A 16,860-nucleotide genomic window follows, 5' to 3' on the forward strand; every position below is an offset into this window, starting at 1 on the left:
GACTTCCATCCTTCCGAGGTCGGTAAAATGAGGATCCAGATTGTTGGGGGAAATATGCTGACTCTCTACCACTTAGAGAGAGCTGTAACACACTATGAAGCAGTATATAAGTCTAAGTGCTATTGCTGTTGCTACTATTGCTGTTGCTATTAAATACTACTGTACATTGCAGTGTATGTAGGGAAAAGTCTTGTCTTCCTCCACAAAAATTGAAATGAAACGGGTGTGAAATGCACCATCCACCTGCAAACCCCTAACCTGTCCCTCTTGCCTCTATTGCCAGTCAGTGCCAGTGCCATGATTTCCTCCCAATGCAATGGGTGACAAGTCCTAGCAGTTTTTATAAAACTGAGGTTGCTCCTGAGTTACATCAGAATGAAGAGGAAAATATTTTAATGTAGTCTAAGGATGCTTGTCTTACTCATGGGCTTAGGACAAGATAAAGGCAGAATTTTGTGGATGCTGCAGAAAAAGCAAAATCTTGTCAAGAATGCTACTGTTGTTGCACTTGTTAGGTACACGCAAAGAAGGCCCTAAGAGTTGTCTGAGCATCAGTAATAGCCTGTGTGAATATTGCCTTCTATTCATTATCAAGTAAATAAGCTTAGAAAGATTCATTCCACAAAACCACACACTTGTGTTAATTCCATTCATAAGGAGATTGTTTTGAGAAGGATATTAAGTGAACAGTGACACCACAATTGTACACTTGTCTTCTCAGAAATAAGCTTTATTGAGCTGACTTTAAGCAGATAAAGAAGGAGAAGCTGCAGCTTAACCCATCTCATTATGGAATGAGTGAAGAAACTGGCACAGAAGTTGGGTCATTATTTTAATGGCATTTTAACCCACAAAAATTGTACGTGACACCATATAGTCATAATAAATTGAATTGAAATGCTAGATGAAAGTAGTAGATGGCTTTGGTCACATTCACAACATGTAACGTACGTGTATATGCAGGGAAAGTGGAATATTTAATTCTGCTTTGTTCTTCTTAAATGATCAAATTAGTGATCATGACAATGGCAAAACTACATACTCTAAGCAACCTGAAAGGGTTCTTGTGAATAAATATAAAACAAGCACTATTCTAAATGAACACCATTTGCTCAGTGTCAAAGGCATTGGGCTTCAACATCCATGAAGTATGTATCTCTAGTTTGCTTGATGTGTTTTCAGGTTTGAACTTTCAAGGTGCTACTAGGATCATATGGGCTGTACAATTAGACCCTTTGGTCAAAAAAAGTCCTAACTGGGCTCTCCACTAACCACTTCCTAGGAATGCTTGGCTTTACTCTGACACTGAAATAAGAATCTAAAAGGAATGGTTGTACTTGTCTCGCTTTCTATAAAAATGTGTCCTTTAAGCATTGTTCTATTGAGCTTTGTTCCCTGGGATTCTTTGTGGTGCATGCAGTGGGGTCATGGTGTTAGTTTTTTTGAGAAAGATCAGTTTGACAGCAGTTCACAGAGATAGAAGCAGATGCTCTGAAAATGCCATACCAGCCTTATGACAGCATTTTAAAATTACTCATTTTCATTCAGTGTTTGTCAATACTTCAGATACAGTATGAAAAAGTCCAAGCAGTGCATTTTAAGGCCTGTGGCATCTGCCATGAAATATACATAGTCTGAGATTCTTAAAAAAGAGGCTTCTCTTATTGATGTATGCAAGCTGCCAACTGGCCAGATAGGAAAAAAACCCACAACTTTGTTTACTCTTGGATCTTTGACCAGATCTGCAGAAATCAGAACAAATAAGAAGCACAGATAGTCCTTGCTTAGCAACTTAACTATTTAGCAACCTTTCAAAGTTATGATGGAGTTGAAAAAGTAATTTTATGACTAGCCCTCATGCTTATAACCATTGCATCCTCCCCATGGTTAAATGGTTGAAATTGGGGCACTTTCCAACGAGCAGGTGTTTATGATACTGTGTTTCCCTGAAAATAAGACCTATCCCAAAAATAAGACCTAGCTTGATTTTTACGTTTATGTCTAATAATAATCCCTACCCCCAAATAAGCCTTAATTAAGACCCTGCTCACTCTGTCCCACCATCTGGTTGTACAAGGTGGGTTGAGGCACATTCATTAAAATCAAGCTAAGGTGGGGGTGGGGGTGGCGCTGCGCCACGTGCTCTGTACCCGCTTACCTTAGGACTGCCATAGCCAGGTGTTCCATGCCCCACAACTGTTGTGACACTGCTTGACTGCTCCACCATCCCACCCCTGCCCTAGTTTGATTTTCACACATGAGCCTCGCCCCACCTTGTACAGATTGTGCGACAGAGTGGGCAGGGACTTAACTAGGGCTTATTTTGTGGTGGGGCTTATATTAGGTACACATGTAAAAAGTCTGCCCCAGCCATGTCTCAGTGCCAGCCCTAATTGTGGTTTATTAAGCATGGACTACCTGTACTATTTTTTCCTTCCCTAAACTTGGCAATACCAAACATTTACACAATGAAGACCATATGATCTGACAGTTGAACTTCTATATTACTGGCTTTTGTCAAGCCCTGTTTGCTTGACAAAATTAGCCCAATAATGCTTGTAGAACAAATTAGACTTCAAGGACCTCCATGTGATACAGTTTTTATTCATTTTCCACGCTCACTCAATGCAAAGTTAAAGTGACATCTCCCAACCTGTGAGCCAAGAGAAAACCAAATAGACATAACATTTGCTATCTTCACTATTGATGTCTGTTCTGCCACAGGCACCTGTCGTCCACCAGATTAAGGTACACTTATTTACTGGGTGAAGGGCACATTGAGGAAAGTTATTCCTGAATTCCCCTGAGGAGGGGGATGTTCTTCTGTCCAACCAACCAATACCAGCCAGCAGAAGTTAAGCTACCGGAAATCCTCCTTAATGTGGAACTGGGAGATTAAATTGTTTATTTAGGCAGCTGTCAAAACTTACTTCAGAGCAAGTGTAAGTAATCTTTAAGAATTCTGTGTTTTAATAGTGCTGGCTTTTAATGTGTGTGTTTGCATTTTAAAATATCTGCATTGTGTTTTTATTCCTGTTCACTGCTCAGAGTTTGCTACTGGTAATGGCAGCCTTATATATTTGTTAAATGAATAAATGGTGCATGATAGGGTTGCACAATGTAATAGGAAGGACAATGCGACTTGCTTCCTGGTCAGATTATTTCTAATCATGTGTTCGTCACCATTTTGGAAGAGCATTAGGCTCATGTGTAAAAATACCTGACTGAACAACAGAAAGTGGGTGTTTAGCAATGTGGTGGAAGAGCAATTCCTGCTTTACCAACAGTAGCTCCCTCCAGTCTTTCAACTGTTCACCTGGGCTATTTTCATTGATGGGCATGCTTTGGGTCCTGTTGATTAAACAATGTCATCACTATTTGTGTATATACACACACACACACACACACACACACACACACAGACCCTGAAGCTGTATTTTTGTAGTTGAGCAATGAGAGGCTAGACCAGGGCTTGGGTGCAACAAGACTTTATTGGAGCAATAAAGGACTGAACGTGTTAGCCCTGCCTGGAGCAGGCTCCCAGCGATCAGCGGCTGGCCGGACCCTGCAGCTGGCTTTTATAGCCGGCTGTCGAGGGAGGCCAGCCAATGAGGGGCAGCAAACGCCCCCTCAGCATGAACAGACCTGGGTGGGGACTTTGGCAAGTTCCAGGGACATAACACCCCTTCCCCCCAGATGCGAACACGCATAGTCACTTAAATAAGCGGGCGGTCTGTGCTGGCGCCCCGAGCGTCGTAACTCCAGTGAGTTACCAAGTGTCTCAGAGTCCAAGGAACCCGGTAGGGTTGGTGATGGGGTGCAGCCTCGCTCTGGGGTTTGCACTGGCACCGGTGTGGTGCTTCTGGTTGGCGATGTTGTGGTCCCGTCTACTGGTGCCGGTGGCGGACCCATCTGGCAGTCCCGGTCTACTGCCAACTCTCCTGGTCCGGGTGTAGGTGGTGCAGTGGCCCTGGAATGGTCTTCGATGGGAGCTTGGTGTGGCACCTGGGGGTCGACCTGAGCCCACGATCCGACACTGGCGAAGGTACCCTGTCGCTTCCTTAGCTGATCCAGGTGTTTTCTCCAGATGCGGCCATCTTCCAGCTGGACTCGGTACGACCGGGGGCCGGTGATGGCTACTATCACTCCTGGAATCCACAGCGGGTCTCCGGCATAGTTCCTCGCAAATACATGTTCCTGCAAGACAAAATCTCTGACCCCCATCATTGAAGCGAGAGGGGTGTCAGGACAATAGTGAGGGTGGAGCCTATCCAACACAGTTCTTAGGCGCCTACCCATTAGAAGTTCTGCAGGGGATTTTTGTTGGTGACCGTGCAAGGGTTAGAGTGTTGGAAAGGAGCCGTGAAGATATGTGGCTTAATACGGCGCCAATCCCAAAGGGGAAGCATCCGCGGCTAGTACCAGTGGAAGGTGTGGGTCAAATTGAATAAGGACCGCGTCTGATGTAAGCAGTGATTTGACTGCGCGAAAAGCGGTGTCTTCCTTGTGTCCCCAGTGCCAAGGTGCTTTTTTATCTAAGAGCCTGTGTAGAGGCTCTGCTACTGATGCTTTGTGAGGTAGGAATGATGCATAAAAGTTCAATAATCCCAAAAAGGCTTGTAGCTTGGCTTTAGTGGTTGGCGTGGGTGCCTCATGAATTGCCTTGACCTTGGACTCTAGGGGGTGGATGCCTGAGGCGTCAATCTTATAGCCCAGAAAGTCCACCTGTCTAGTGGCAATGGCACATTTTTCCTTTTTTAATTTGAGGCCATGCTGTCTGAACCTATCTAACACTGCTCTAACTCTCTGGAAGAGTTGGGGTCTGTCCCTGGCCGAGACCAATATGTCGTCGAAGTAGGGTACTACGCCAGGGAGGCCCTGTAGTATACGCTCCATGAGGGATTGGAAAATGCCCGGGGCAACACTTACACCAAACTGGAGACGCTTGCACCGGAAGGCACCCCTGTGAGTCACAATGGTCTGCAGTTCAGCCATTTGGTTGTCAACGGGGAACTGCTGATACGCTTGTGACATGTCCAATTTGGCAAAAATGTTGCCAGGCTCAAAGGTGTGCAGTAAATGTTGAATGACCGGGACTGGGTACGCGCTAACTTGTAGAAAGCGGTTGATTGTTGTTTTGTAATCAGAACAAATTCTCAGGCTGCCATCCTTTTTAAGGGGTGTGACAATTGGCGTCTCCCATTTGGCGAAGTCTGTCGGCTCGATGACCCCTTGCTTTAATAATTTATCGAGCTCTGCGTCCAGTTTAGGCCGAATGGCAAATGGGACTCTACGCGGTTTCAGCCGGACTGGAACCGCTTGGGGGTCAACTGCAAATGAGATGGGGGTACCATTATAACACCCCAACTCATTGCTGAATACGTCTGAGTAGTCAGTGAATAAGGAGTCAGTGTCAGAAGCTGAGACAGCATGGACTCCTGTTAACCCTAGGCCGAGGTAGGGGAACCAATCAAGCCCCAGAAGACTGGGGAGGTTGCCGTTAACTACCACTAGAGGCAGGTGGCCTTTAAAAGCTTTAAAATTAACAAGGAACTTGCCTTTGCCGAGCACTGGAATGTCTTTTCCCTGGTAATCCCTCAAGGAGATCTGGCACTTCTGGAGCTGGTTTCTGGATAGTCTGGGCTGGATTTTCTTGAGGGTGCTCCAAGAGATGATTGAGAGCGCTGACCCCGTGTCAACCTCCATACGACAAGGTTTACCTTCTAATAGAATGGAAAGTGTTATTTTACTAATAGAGTGACAGGTGTGGTTAGCATGGTAGCAAGTGTGACAATTGAGTACTTGCCTTTGAGGCCCAGAATGGGAAAAGGAAGGAAACTTTTGTGCTGAGTTGTGCGCGGCCTGGCAGACTCTAGCGATGTGGCCTTTTTTGTGGCAATGGTTACAGATGGCACCCTTGAATTTGCACGTAGCTCTCGAGTGAGGTCCTCCACAGGATAGGCATAGGATGATGTGTTTGGGTGTGCTGTTGGTTTCTAGCCTGGCTCCTGCCTGTGGTTGTTTGGCATGGGTGAGGCGGTGGATGTCTGTTTGCTTGTTAGGGTCGTCTTCGTTGACTACCTCTTCTGAAAGAACGGTGGCGCAGCTTTGTTTGGGAACGGGGCCTTGAATTTCAGTGGCGGACTGGGTTGCCAGCTCTGCTGCCAAGGCTTCCTCGACGGCCTGGGATAGGTTGAGGTCCTTCCTGGCGAGTAGTCGCCTCTGGAGGTGAAGGTCTTTGACCCCGCAGACGAGCTGGTCGAGGAGCATGTCATCAAGATAGTTCCCGAACCCGCAGTGGAGAGCTGCAGTCCTCAAGGCGGCCATATATTGATTGACGGTTTCCTTTTCTGCTTGCTTTCTCATCCGGAAGGTGAAACGCCTCGCGATTTGTGAGGGCCTGGGGGAGTAATGGTTGGTGAGAATTTCTAGCAATTCTGCCCAGGGGACATTCTTTAACTCACATGGAGCGACGAGTGCTGTGGCGGTATCAAAAACGATGGCCCCGCAATAGCTGAGGAAGAATGACTTTTTTCTGTGCTCCCCAGCATCAGCCAGACCGATAGCGTCGATGTAGTGGTTAAAATGATTCTTGTATGACTCCCATTTTTCTTCTTCCGGTTTGAACGGTGGGAAGGCTGGGTTGGAGTTCATGATGAGGACTCCTGCGTGATATGCTGTTGAGAAATCTCTCTGGGACACAAATGGCACTTGTGCTCTTGTCAGGCTAGTGACTTCAGCTCTGGAGAGGCTTCATAGACCTCTCTGCTCTCTCTCTGGGCTACAATTGGGCTGAGCTGCAACGACTGTTGGCAGCGTTTTGAAATTCGTGCTCCTGGAGAGCGTAGGCGGTGCTGGCTTGCTGCCTCTGATAGCGCTTTGAAAATCGCGCCTGCGTGAGTGTCAGTAGCTCGGAATAACAGCACCGCGCTGTATTCCGGCTAGAAATCCAAACGACAGCCGTTTGAATTTCGCGCTCTTTTTGTGCTGAGCGGCTGCGGCTCGCAGCGCTTCACTTTCCTCTGTAGCTTGCTAACAAGTGGCTACAGACGCTATTACTTTCGCTCTTGCTGACCGAGCTCTCCGGCGGCGCGGCTGTGGCTCAGCGGTTATTTTAGTGATTTCAGCTGTTGCGAATTGCCTCTGGTAGCCATCCCACCCTCGTCGCCAGTGTTGTAGTTGAGCAATGAGAGGCTAGACCAGGGCTTGGGTGCAACAAGACTTTATTGGAGCAATAAAGGACTGAACGTGTTAGCCCTGCCTGGAGCAGGCTCCCAGCGATCAGCGGCTGGCCGGACCCTGCAGCTGGCTTTTATAGCCGGCTGTCGAGGGAGGCCAGCCAATGAGGGGCAGCAAACGCCCCCGCAGCATGAACGGACCTGGGTGGGGACTTTGGCAAGTTCCAGGGACATAACATGTATAATTCTCTCTTATAAATTATTATTATATAAAACATCACATGGAAATTATCCAAAGCTATGTGCCCTCCTACTTTGTTTCATTAAACTGTAGGATCTTTGGGCTTTTTGTTGCTTTAGTTTTAAGACTACTCAGTCTACATCTCAGATTAATCATTGTACCCAAAGGTAGAGTCACTCAAACATCCATGAAGTATGTATCTTTAGCTTGCTTGATTTGTTTCCAGGTTTAAGCTTTCCAGGTGCTACTAGAATCATTTGGGCTGTGCTGTTAGGACCTTTGGTCAAAAGATGCCCTATCTGGGCTCTCCACTAACCACTTCCTAAGAATGCTTGGCTTTACTCTGAAATCCGACTAAAGTTTTCTCCAACAGAAATACTGCAAATGGAGACAGCTGGTTTTTCAATTTTCCAACATTTTCTTCAGGACATGTAGGCAGCAGGAGCGCTAAAAACATGTTCCTAACCCTAGGGAGTACTTTGTAAGAAGAAAAATAGAGCAATCATATTATAGGCATATTAGGAGTGTGCTTTGGAATGTAGGTCAAATTACATGTTGCCACACTGGGTGAGAAATAGATCCAACTTCTCACAAAAGTATTCCACTGCCATTTACCCTCTAGTTTAGAGAGGGATGCTGTTAAAGATATCTGGGAAAAGTTATTAGATTTAGACAAGGTTCTGATATTTTCATTTGTCCTGTCTCTACCATCTTTTGTAACAGGCCAATGCTGCACTTTTGTTTACTGGATTCCCTAGGCTGAGGCCAATAATAATAAAAAAAAAAACTTGACAGTGCTCCGATAGGAGAAGCAGGTATGTAGGTTGCAGCATCCAAATCTTGTCTTGCTCTTTATTTCCAGTTTCAATCTCCCAATGTGCATTCTTGAGAAGAGGTAGGATGTTTCCATCACTTTTTACAAGTGGGCAATTGGGCATTGCAAATTCGTATAGGAAGCTAGTGAGCAATCTCAGACTCAGGAAGTGAATTATAGATAGTATGGCACAATCCAACTGCACATAATTAAGATGCCATCGTGGTATTTCTTTTTTTTCTGAGAGGAAAATTCTTAGGCAAATGCAGAGATGCAAATATTATAAATGACCATCTTAAAAAATGAAGAGTTGCATCTAGATAAAATGATAGCCCTAACTCTTAAAGTTTCCACAGTGGAGGGCTGACAAAGCTGTTTTAAGTAACAGATATTCTGTGAATCATTTGACAGCAATATAGGCAAACCCAAGAATTGATGACTTACTTGAAAAGTAAGCAACGTACCTTTTTGAACTAATGTACAGTATTTGTAGTCATCTGCTTCGGCACAGGCAAAGCATCCTGTACCTGATTTAATTCTTTTAGGCAGGAAGGAATGAAGGAAGGAAAGGGAACCACATATACTGGAAAGCTAAGTGCTATCTCCCAGTATCTCTGACCTAAGCTAAGTGCTATCTCCCAGTATCTCTGACCTTTCCAGAGGTACTCCGGACCTTGTAACCAGATTTCTTCAAAAATGAAAATGGTGAGTGGTGAATGGTGAAACCCAGTGGTTTTTATTTAATTGTTTGTTTCGGGGGAGACATATGCCCATCTGATCAGACAAAAGCCAAAGAGAAAACATGGGGGCAGAGAGGTTCATTGCCCTGTGCTGTTTGTTCTTCGTCTAATGAATGTAAATACTTACATAACAAGTGGGTCCCTGTCGGTAATTTCTATTCTAAACTCATAGATGCTGATAGATTAACTGAGAAATGCACGAAAATGGGAAGGGAAGGAGATGCTAGCATCTAAAGGCGGTAGTGGGATGACCTGAGACAAATGTTCCAACTTCCATTTGCATTGAACAAGAGAGAATTTCAAAAAAGCAAAGCAACAGGCTGGTTTCCACTATACCCCATTCTCAGGGAAAGTTGTGGGAAATATTTAATATGGCAGACTCCTTCAGGAGCACCTGGCCTAAGCACAGAAGAAACCTATTGGCATGTGACACCAGCCATATCTTATGGTTCTTCTGCCCCTCTTCTTTCTCTGTCATATTCATCATGCCTCTAAATCTGAAGCTTAAACCTGCAGACAGAATATGGAATTCAGGCAGGCCCAAGGAACACTGCTGAATAAGCAGTAAGATAACATCAGTCATCTTCAGTGAATGCTTATATATGCCAGCCATTTTGTCACACCAACCTTTTCCCTATAAGAATTATAGGTGATTTCCAGTTTAAATTGTAGAAACAGAAATTGTCCAGTGGGTAACCTCATCAGATAGGTTGGAGTTTTTTGCAAATGAAGTAGAGATCCAATGGGAAGCATTCAATAACTGAGGTGAGGTGCAAAATTGTGGTTTACCTGGAACAATGGTTGACAGCAATATGAAACCTTTCAAGGACAGAGGATGTACCCATTCTCTCCCAAGAAGTTCTATAACTATGAGATTTCAGCCTTCCCAGATTATTTCTGGATATTTACAAATGTTAGTCAGGTAATTCTGCCTGCTACCCGTAGCACCCTGACACTGAATGAAGGATCAGGATCACTGTATTCTAAGTATCAGGCAATTTTTAAGTTTCTAAAGTTGTGTGTGTGCGTGTGCATGCACACATACACATCTTTGACTCAGTGTTGACTCCTGGTAACTTCCTGCACTTTTATTGGCAACATTTTAATAAGTAATTTCTGCTTCCTAGGCAAAGAGTGAGTGACCAGCCCAATGTCATCCAGCTGGCTTCATGTCTAAAGTAGAACCAGGACTCAAAGTCTCCCAGTTGTCTTAACCATTGCACGAAATTGGTTGTTTTTAGGACTGATGCTTACTTCCCATTGAGGAAAGTGGAGAAGCTGAGGGAAGCAGAGGGAAGCCGTTGATTCCCGCTCATAGGAATGGTCATAGACAAACACCTTCCAAAAATACCCATTAACTGGTTTCTATTGTGTGGCAGCCAAAAATAGTGTAGGAGTTTTACCAGAAAGAGTTGGCAGATTTTCATGAAGCTTGGCAGGCTATAAATGCCCAATACTAAAATGTTTGGCCTGCCTTTAAGATTTTATAACATTCTACATGGAAATCTATAGCTGAATCTCAGCAGTTTTGAATCATGAAGGAAAGGGCTAGCTGGCAGGGACAGTGTGGGGCCAAGGTAAATAACAAAGGCAGCATCATGGTGTAAGCTCTTGCCTCTTTGATACATACATTGTGACCTTACAAACTTATGCAAAAGGCACAAGACTTGTGCTGCTTTTGTTATTTTAATAAAAATGTTCAAACCAACAAACACCCCTGCCTGGTTGGTTGTCCCCCAAAATATACCAAGCCCACTAACTGTTTGCCTTTGAAATATAGACGTTACGATAGACCAGTTTTATGCAAAACTGGGAAGGCAGGCTCTGTTTTTAATATATTTCTACTTCTTGCAATTTAGGAGCGTCAATTTCCAGCCCATTTTGCACTTGCTTTTAAGTGATATAAAAACTGGGATAACCAATGATGAATCTCCTATATAATGGATAGTTTGACTGCATGCAGCCAATTATCACTCTACTCTGTGAGCTGAATAGCTGTTGATCAGGAATTCTTAATTACACCTCATGTTAATAAAAAATTTGCCTGGATACATCCTGATATCTGATGTTAAAATTGACCATCCAACACCTTTCCCTTCAGTTTCTTTTTGAGCTTTCCTTAACCCCAGTTCTGCACCTTTAGTGAGACAAAAATCTATTCTTGTGTCACCTCAGGCCTTGTGAAAATTAACATTATTGTCACATGCATATAAATTGCTTTCCTTGCTGTTAGATTCCATACTGTGGACTATTTCTCGTCACATTGCACCAAAAAAGGTGGGGGGAGGCAATGTGTTTTAGAACAAAGGGGATAATCTTTTTCTCTTGATTCACTGGATAAACTGCCTTCTTTAGAGTTATTGTAAATGATTCCATTTGCCACTAGCATTTTAATTTCTTTTGACTTCAGTGGAAGAGATTTTGCAGATGCTCGTGGTTCTCATTGAAAATAATGAGTGTGTAGCTGAACAATTTGTGCTGACAGGAGACCCACTATCTTTGCACCAAGTCCATCAGCTGCCAAATCCTGTATTCACCCAGCCCAAGAGGGCGAAGACACAATGTAGCTACCCCATTAACATCTGGAGCAAATTATGTTGTGTCCACCCATCCTGGACGATTATAGCAATCATCTGCCATACAACTCAGATACAAAAGGTAGCTAATTCCCTGCTTGCAACGTTGATCTACTTTCAGCCCAGGATAGCTTCCTGTCCTACATTAATACAGATGATGCCACAAGCTTCTGGAATGCAGTTAGCAATGATCAGGTTGGTGAGAATTTCCCGCACCCCTGTTTGTCCTGTTAGATCACAATGTCACACAAACGGAAGGAAAGCATTATTTGCATTGCTTGGACCAATTAATCTTTCCAGCACTGTCCTCCCTTGGCAAACAATGTGTACGATCAGTCCCGCTAACATGTATTTCTCGCTAGCTTCTTCTTAATACCAGAAACCTAAGTATAGAAAAGAGAACTCTTCAATAATACTGATTTTTCCCTATGCCCTCTCCATGATCCCTTTTGAGCCACCAAGAAAGCAGACTCATTTAGAATAATGAAAAGGGAGTTCTACCCATTTTCATTCCATCCTGTATTACTTATTAATTCTATCTATTGTTTTTGCTGCTTTTCTTTTTTTTTTTTGAAAAAAAACCCACCTTTCTTTTTAGAAACTTTTCATTTTTCTAGCAGTTTTCTAACCTGCCCAGAAATTTTTTCTTATTGAATGGCTTAGGTGGAGAAAGAAGGAATAAGGGATTTTATTTCGGTATGTTATGTATACTGAAGGCACAGCAGAATGAACTATAATATGTTAAACATTAAAAAAAAATCATATACATGACCTGAATTTTTTTAAAAATAATATTTTCAGGGTTTGGAAGATATTTTAGAAATTGTTGATTTATTCTTTTTCAATACAAATAGTCTTTGATTTATGGTTGCAATTGAGCTTGGAATTATGGTCGTAGGTCATGCAGGTCATTTCTCCAAAGTCATGCAAGGCTTAAGAGTTCCAAAAGTCTAGCATGGACAGTCTGTATTTGGAACAGAAGCCACTTCAGAATCCATCTCTTTGCATAAAGAGCTCTCATGGAAAAGAGAGTTTATGTTTATATTTCAGACTTTGGGCAAAGAAGAAATTTTGAAATCTCTAATTCTAAAGTTCACTCACCAGATCTACATGTGGATAAAGATCTAAGATGATTGTGGGCCCACCAAATTCCTGATTCCTTGCCAGATTCCTGATCAGATGGTCCAAAGAGCAGAAATAGAAAAGTTAAGCAGCTTGAAAACTCAACAGCAGACATCTTCTCATGCTAGAAGAAACAGGAAAATGTCCCTTTCTTCCTTGTAGATGTTATGACATGAATTGTTGTTATGGCAAGCAAGGGAACTCTTTGGAATGGTGAGAGGCAACAGTGGGAATCAACAGAGATCACATCTGTACCCTATCTCTTTCTTTCAATGTTGGAGCCTGGTGTTTTGATTATAAATGGAAGGAGCTTTTCCTTTCATGAATGACCAAGCTCCATATTAGTTAATATAAATATTCCAAAATAATAGATTATTCTGTGACAACATCCCACAAGGGTTTTGTAGCATGCAGCAGATGTTCTTTCTATGACAGTATTTCATTCCAGTATTTAAAAGTGTCTGCTTGAATTGTTCCGGATTATATTTCAACTTAGGAAAAAATGCACCTCATAGTGTAATTTGCATTGCCTCAAGTCCTAAAAGCAGTAGCAGAATCATTGAAGAACTCTAATCTTGATTATGCTGGAATAATAACTTTGTCATGAACCATATAGTGATTTGGTTTTCAATGTTTTCTATCTGAAGCCATATCTCAGCTAAGTACCGAGAAATGCTTCTACTATTTTCTCAGTAAAAATGAGTACTATTTATTCATTTGAGATTCCATGTAGGATTCTAGGTAAAGAGAAGTATAGTACTTTTGTTTGCTTAAATGTTTCTATTAGCTTCTGGATCCACTGAACACCAGATAAAGCTTTAAAGGACTTAATAAATGGGATCAACTAATGTTTGTAGGCAGAGCAAGGGTAAATTACTGAAAAAGAAATGTAATCACAACAATAGCAACAAACAAATGGACACACTAGATGTACTACATAGTCTTTGGTCTTTTGTAGTTATAGAAATTTGTAGCAGTTATAGAAATGTGCCACCAGATTACAAACTCTTAGCTTCTAAATTGCAGGTGCAGGTGGTTGGATCATTGACATAAAAAACCTGAGATCCAAGTTTCTCAACCATAAGAAATGTGGACTTCAGCTCCCACAATTCCCCAGCAAGCATGTGCTTTAGATGAATATTTGGATCAGATTCCTGTCAGAACAAAACAGGACTTGTTACCTTAATTTCTGCCAGCAGTGTATTCATCAAACCTGCCTCTCTTGCTAACAAGATAAATACTGGGCATTATTTTGTGGAAATGCAGCCTCAGTTCTGGCCCATTTATTTGCTTTCTCATTAGCAATACATTCTTTAAGCTCTTTATCAAGAGCTGGCAGATGGGTGTTCTATTTATCCCTGCTGCATAGGAAATGAGCAAATTAATAGAGCCTGTCAGATGCAAGACACATAAACTAGGTGTGCCCAGTTTCTGTTCCTGAAAAAAATTAACAGATTAGGCTTCTGTTTCCTTGAGCCTATAAAGTATCCTTAATCAGGAATGGGCAACCTTTTGGTAGATGATAGCTGCACAAATGTTTAAGGAGATATTGAAGACAAAGTGTAAACAGCAGTGTCTAAACTTTTGGTTTTTTTCTGCATTTTTAAAGGAACTATAAGGTCTTTGTTCTTTTAAGACAGGGCCACAATTCATCCTCCTGATTTTCTGAAGAACCAGAGATCGTTCAAGGTCTTTATAATTGAGGAAATGTAACTGGGTGGATATTATGCAGATATTTCAGTCTTTAGCAAGGGTGGGGTATTTAAAAATAATGAAAGGGGAGAAGAGCCCTCCCAAAGACAAACTGCTCCTATTCCAACTCTTAAAAGAACTTCAAGTCCAGAAAAACAGTTATAATCATGCCAAAATTCAGGAATAATTGCTGTTAAATTTCAGTGGAATGACTTTGGGGTGAGGAGAGGTGGGTATCCATTCATTATATTGAACCTGTTTTAGAGATTACACTAGTTTCTTGTATTTTAACTAAGTCAGGACTGACTTCTCATTTTCTTTCCTATTTCATTGTCCTTTCCTTTTGAGATAATTGCATATTGGTATATTTCTACTCTTCCTCCTGAATATGGCCCCATGGTTTCTCTCTTGCGAAATCTAGCACTTCTTACAGAAAGCAATACAAATATATTGTCTGCAGCATCTCAAACATTTAGAGCTGTAACCATAATTTGTAAAATTAAACATACCAGATTACAACAATCCAAATTAAATATACAGTACTAGGATTTCCCCCACCCCACCATAAAACAACAACCAGCAAGTATCTAGATTTGAACCTAAGACCCAGTTTTCTTGTCCCCCAACAGGACTCAAATTTGCTAGATTTCTTATGAAAATTTTGCATCCACATAGAACCACAACTTGTTAAAAAAAACCATATATAACTCACAAATGAAGGCAAATGTCCCAGGATAATGATGTGAAATCGAATTTGGGTGGGTTACTTGGACCAGAGATTTACTCTTCCAAGCTTTCTGGAATCTCTGGTCCCAGTGACCAACCCAAACTCAATTTCACATATGTAACTGTTGATTCTGTCTGGTGTTTGATCCCAAAGTGCCCTTTAAAGATTGATTTGCTTTGCCTGGTACTTTAGGGTATCAATGATAAGAAATATTATGTTTGGACATTGCCAGTGATGCTGCAGCAGTGACTTGTCTGTTGCTATGTTTAATTTTTGTTTGTCTAGCTAACTGCCATGATATTGATTCCACCTCTGGTTGAACAGAAAATTGCAACCATATTATGTGGATATAAGCCCTGCCATACTAGGTACCTATGCACCAAGATCACAGGCCTAACATTACCCATTTGGTCATAAACAACCAAACCCTTTTTTTAGAAATTTAATTTATATATTAACTTTATTTGTGCCTACATAAAGAAATAAAGTAAACGAGCCATGCTGATAAAATGCTAAAGCATTTAAAATTATTTAAAGGATTTTCCTGACATAACTAGGACTATCTACTGTTACATGTGGACCTCAGATTTATGGCTATTCATGGTTGCATCACTTGTGTATGTCTACTTCTATAATACTTATGCACAGGACATTTACCCAGATGATAGCTATGTGAAGTGTGTATTTTCCTAGACTGTTTTTGATTTAGGATTTGGAGTGATGTGAATATCACTATACAATACAGTTCATTAGTACTCGAAGATAGTCTATTATTCTAGATTAGAATGAAGCTGATTTGGATGTTATAAGTCACACTTGCCATAGATGCATCTCTGAAAATCCTGACAGATGCTGCTTAAAGGAAATGCCAGTAGATTAAACTCAGATGCCTAACAGTGAAGGATGTCAGAATCTATAGTTCTAATAAGTTTAATAATAACAACCTTGTATGATTCAACACATGGAAAGCTCCAGAGGTATCCTATTTGTTCATGGCTAGGAAAAGAAATTCAGGCATATTACCAAATAATACCAAAATTACACATTTGCTTTTTCTTTTTCTAAACTATGATCCAGAGGTGGGATTTAGCCTGCTCAGACTGGTTCAGGCGAACTGGTTGTTAAAATTCTGCTCAGTTCAGCAAACTCAGTTCAGGATAATCCCACCACTGGCTGACCCTACCCCTGCCCATTTTTCAGGCTGTTTTTGGCCATTTTCCAGGAATTTTCAGAGCATTTTCTGGGCCATTTTCAGGCCATTTTTGGTCGTTTTCCAGCCAATTATGGGCTGGGTATTTTTGGCCATTTCCAGCTGTTTTCAGGCAAAAAAAAAACAGGCAGAAAAATGGCCTGAAAATGGCTGAAAAACAGTCCGAAAAATGAAGGAAGGAAGGAAGGAGGGAGGGAGGGAGGAAAGAAAGAAGGAGATTGGAATGAGGAGAAAGAGAGAAGGAAGGAGGAAGGGAGGAGGGAAGAAAGGAGATGGGAATGAGGAGAAAGAAGGAAAGAAAAATCACTATTTACTATTACATATATAATACAGAATGGTGAAATAAAATTGTCTGCATCATATCCTATTCAGGTGCAAAGCAAACCTGCTATGGCTCAGTATTTGGATTTATACATTACAGGGGACACTTCACAGAGCAAAAATTCAAAGTGTGGCTTATTCATCTTGACCAGCAGCCTTGCCCCAAAACCTACTTATGTAGAATCACAAGGTGATTGCTCTGTTCCACTGCTTAGAAATAATTAATAATAATTCATAAT

The 16,860-nt window shown here is 41.9% G+C and overlaps 1 long non-coding RNA gene across 1 annotated transcript in view; it reads left to right on the forward strand.

The window, feature by feature from the left end:
- Nucleotides 1-2,871: 2,871 nt before the first annotated feature.
- Nucleotides 2,872-16,860, forward strand: part of LOC148126123 (uncharacterized) — a 28,775-nt gene continuing 14,786 nt past the window's right edge. The window contains exon 1 of the long non-coding RNA XR_015742846.1: nt 2,872-2,942. This is a non-coding gene — a long non-coding RNA (uncharacterized LOC148126123). The remainder of the gene's footprint in view (nt 2,943-16,860) is intronic.

This window comes from Pseudonaja textilis, chromosome 3 (assembly GCF_049901715.1).
Source record: "Pseudonaja textilis isolate UNSWEBS1 chromosome 3, rPseTex1.2, whole genome shotgun sequence".
In the NCBI taxonomy this organism is placed as follows: domain Eukaryota; kingdom Metazoa; phylum Chordata; class Lepidosauria; order Squamata; family Elapidae; genus Pseudonaja; species Pseudonaja textilis.